The sequence below is a fragment of the Pyrus communis genome, chromosome 2 (assembly GCF_041283825.1).
Source record: "Pyrus communis isolate YQ-2024b chromosome 2, ASM4128382v1, whole genome shotgun sequence".
Lineage (NCBI taxonomy): Eukaryota > Viridiplantae > Streptophyta > Magnoliopsida > Rosales > Rosaceae > Pyrus > Pyrus communis.
In genome coordinates, this window is record NC_142566.1 from 16,519,700 (window position 1) to 16,524,239 (window position 4,540).

Below are 4,540 nucleotides of genomic sequence, written 5' to 3' on the forward strand. Positions count from 1 at the left end.
CTGACCTCGGCAGCAACACTGTTGCAACAATACATGAACAAGTACGAAAATGTTAGAAATGCTAATCCAAAACATATGATGAGAACTACAGTAAACGATCTGACAGTAGAAATGACAGAAACCATGGATATATTTGAGATATAACTTTATACCTTAAACGAAATGTCAATGACAATAAAATTGTTCTGTAATAACACCATGTTCCATGAAGGATTAGAAGGCCATCTGCATGAGTTTAATAATTAAGACATAAGAAGGAAAACAAAAATGCTGTGACAGATATTCACAAAACATGTCCATGAATAAAGGAAAGAATTGAACCTTGAAATGAATCTCCAAATAATCTTTGAGATCACGTGTCCATCTCCGGAATCTGGAATGTTCCATACAAATCCAAATGCCCCTAGAAAGGAAACTGCTCCCATCACTTTCCCTCCTTTTCTGATCTTCCCATTTTTAGGAAATCTCTCTAGGTGTTCATTGTCGCTCGGCTGCTTTCCAGATACCCTTCATCTAGAGCAGACAATCGCATCAAGCCTGCCATCTTGAGCTTGTTGCTTAATACATCCAACACCCAGTAGATCTCTTCTGATTTAGGGTGTGCCTTGTCAGTACCTAGAAACTCATGACCTACATCTCCAATCTCGATTATGCTATATCCATGTAGCTTACAAATACTCCCATTAACCATTGCCTCTCTAATTGCTTTACCCTATCACACCTTCGTGTTGCAGCATACATATTTGCTAGCAGCACGTAGGAGCACCCGCCTATTGCTTCTAAGTCGAATATATGGTCAGCCACCCACTCTCCTACCTTAATATCACCATGAATGCTACAAGCATTAAACAGTGATCCCCATACAATTACATTTGGTTCACTATACATCCTCTCAATAAGCATCTTTGCTTCTTTAGAAATCCAGCGCGCCTAATAAGAACAACCATACAGCCATGGTGCTCAACTTTAGGAGCTATCTTATAATTTTGCACCATCAAATCAAAGTATTGCTTACCTTTCCCAACCAAACCAGCATGTGCACAAGCATGTAAAATTGAAAGGAAGGTTAAGTATCTAGGATGGCACTTGATTTTCTCATCTCATCAGAAAGCTTCATTGCAGATCCAGCCTGCCCATATGACGCCTATCCAGAAAGAATAGCGTTCCATGTCGCAACAGTTTTCTTATCCTTTTGATCAAACACTTCTCTTGTTGCTTCAATAGAACCACATTTTGCATACAGGTCTACCAAAGATGTACCAATAAACATATCCCAGACTATTCGAACCCAAATTTCCTATATTAACAGCACCCATTTGAGCACAAGCAGACAACAAACCTAAAATCATGAAATTATAGGGCCTTGCATGCAAACAACACATTTCCCTGAAAAGATCAATTGCTTCATTTGAAAGCCCGTTAAAGGAAAAGCCACTTATCAAAGTGTTCCACACCACAGCATTCTTCTTAGGCTTTCCCTCAAACACTCTCTATGCATAATAGTCCAAACAGCCAAATTTGCATACAAATCAACCAATGCAGCTCCCCCTTTCACACTCAACCCAAAACTCACATATATCCTAAAAACTCATGAATCTCTCTCCCAAATTTCAAGTTTTCTGATACTATATATGCAAGTCGATATCAATGCCAAAGTTGCACCTTCATTCAGTCTAACCTCTCCCACTTCCACCATCTCCCTAAAACCATCAGATGCTTCAAAACCCATCCCGTTTCGAGCATAACCCATTTTCATAGTATTCCAGAAAACAACATCCTTCACTGTGAATCCATCAAACACCTGCCTTACACTCTGAAATTTTTCACAAACCAAGTTCAGCGAAGAACTACACAAAAACCTATTGAAATCAAACCCAACTCTCATAACTACACCATAAACCCAACTCTCACAACCACACCATGAACCTCCCTCCCTTTGTCTATAGCCGATTCACTTGCGCAAGCCTTCAACACAAAAGGGTAAGTAAACTTGTCGCCCAAGGCATTTTCTTGCACCCCCATCATGTTATAAATCGACAAAGCAACAAATGGGGTTTCAGATCAGGAACGTGCTTTGATCATGGAATTGTAAATGACGATGCTGAAGGGAAATATTAGAGATTTTAGGCATGGAATTTCAAATTTGACAAAGTAACAAACACAATTTATGATGGCCTCCAATTGGTTCTTCTTTGCCACCCAAACGGATGGTCTCCAATTTCTCCACACCTCTAGGAATGAGACGAAGGATGTACGAGCTTCAATGTCTTAAAAGGCGAAGGCGTAGGCAAGGCATTTCATGGATAGACCTAAAGTTTTTTAATATATATTAAATATAATAATACTTTGTAAAATAAATATCCATTGTCAATCAAAAGTACACAAGTCACAAACAAGTTTAACCAGCATCACAAATACGTTTAACCAAGCAATCATATTACTCAACCAAGCAAGCATTCTTCAACTTCAAATTAATCAACAATCAACGAAACTATCAAATTAATCAACAATCAAGCAATTGACCAAGCAATCAAATTAATCATCAATCAAACAAATAGAGTCGAAACTAAACAATTAGAGTCTTACGTAAGTGCCTATTTGTATGTATCCGAGAATTTTACATAATACTTTGGTGGGATACGTAGAGTCTTAAAGAGAGAAATAAGGATTATAATGTTGCAGTCCTATTGGATTAGGAATGTGATTTTGTTAATCCTAGTGTATCTAGGAGTATCTTGTATATTCCCTTTAGTAGTTTAATTTCTATTAGAGATGTAGTCCTACTAGGGTAAGGATTCTTCCTATCCTACTACTATAAATAAAGGCATAAGGGGGTGATACAACACACACCTCAGAATTACATGTCTCTCTTCTTTCTCTGTTGTCGCCGGCCCCTTTCCCTATTTGTCCTTTATACAATTCAGTCAAATAGGCCTACAACACGTTATCAGCACGCTCTTGTTTGAAGCTAAGGAACTGAAAGATCATAGAAGGAGGCTCTCTTCTACCAAATCTAAGGCTTTCAATTACTTTTTTACCAATCAGGTTCTTCTAAAATAAATTAAGATATTTGAAAAAACCTTGAAGCATGAAAACATTCCCCATGATGCATGAACCCTCTATATTTATATTTTCCCTTCAATTATATATATATATATATATATATTGTATATATGTTCATATATTTTGTCAATATATATACTTGTTCATGCAATACACAGTTATGCTATGTGGAATTTGTGAGTCAAAGCATCAAAATTAATTTAGAAGCAATTAGGGTTTTTAACCCTAGAATTCGAAAAAAAAAAAAGAGAAAAAAAACTGGGATTTTTTTGCAGCACTGTTGCTGCACCACAATGGCACCATAGTCGAACCACCGTGCTGGCCTGCAGACCAATCGCATGGGGAATGATATCATTTTGACACCTTGGACCATGTGCGCAACCTTTTTGGGCTTGCCGCCTTTCGAACCAAACCAGGCTTCGGCCTGGGTTGACTACCACATGGGCCTGAAGCCGCTGGTCCAACTTAAGTCCACGCTAGCACGGCCTATCGCCTTCTGCTAGGCTTTTGCCTTGCCTCGGCCCATATGCCACAAGCCTTTGGCTTGCTGGGCTTGTCTCTGCGGCCTGTTGACTCGAAACCCAGTTTCGGTTGGGGCTTCCTTGCATCACCCACAAGCCAACCTTTTACTGAGCTTGCTATATGCACTGGTATCGGCCTATATTGCCAGCAGCTTTGCTACTGGGCCTCCCATCTCTTGGCTCGTGGCCAGGGTCAGTCTAGAGATTTTTTAGGCTTGGGGCGACACCACAAAATGTGCCTTCATTTTATATAAGAAAATTATTTGTTTTCACACGTAAGACATCGATAAAATTATACTTATAAAAGCACTTCAAACTTAATAATTTAGAAACACGGAAAAACTAATTTATTTTGTATCATAAGAAGGAAACAAAAAAACTCCAGGTTTACAAGTAGATAGATATGAGTTTTGTTTTCCATCTGAACTTTTAAAGTGTTTTTGTATGAATTGTGAGGTGTTTTTTCTTATTGACTAACCTTGTCAATATGGGACTAAAAAAATAATGACGTTTTTGAGTGATATGTATAAGTAATAAATGGGTATTAAATTAAACTTTTTGATGACACGTCATATGATTTGTAAATTTGGTCTAAAAATTTGGTCAACGCATTACTTTTTGTTGAAGATTAGACTTGAATTGGAACAAAACAAAACAAAACAAAAATTTGTAAAAATTGGAAAGAATAAACACGCACTTAGCATTTCGAACTTAGGGCCTCTCGTTAATTTTAAACAACAAAGATCATTGATTCTAATTAAACTTCTTGGTCATTTAGCCAAATTTTATATATTTATACTCTTATGAAAAGAAATTTGTAAAAATTGAAAAGTAAATAAGCACACATGGTGTTTTGGATCCAAGACCTCCTCATTCATTTTAAACAACAAAACCACCAATTCTAGTTAAATTTCTTTGTCATTGAACCAAATGTTATAAATTTATACTCTTATTAA

The 4,540-nt window shown here is 37.2% G+C and overlaps 1 pseudogene; it reads right to left on the reverse strand.

Annotated features, from left to right (window-relative positions):
• Positions 1–327: 327 nt before the first annotated feature.
• On the reverse strand, positions 328–3,436 carry LOC148698647 (pentatricopeptide repeat-containing protein At1g08070, chloroplastic-like; annotated as a pseudogene).
• Positions 3,437–4,540: the final 1,104 nt, after the last annotated feature.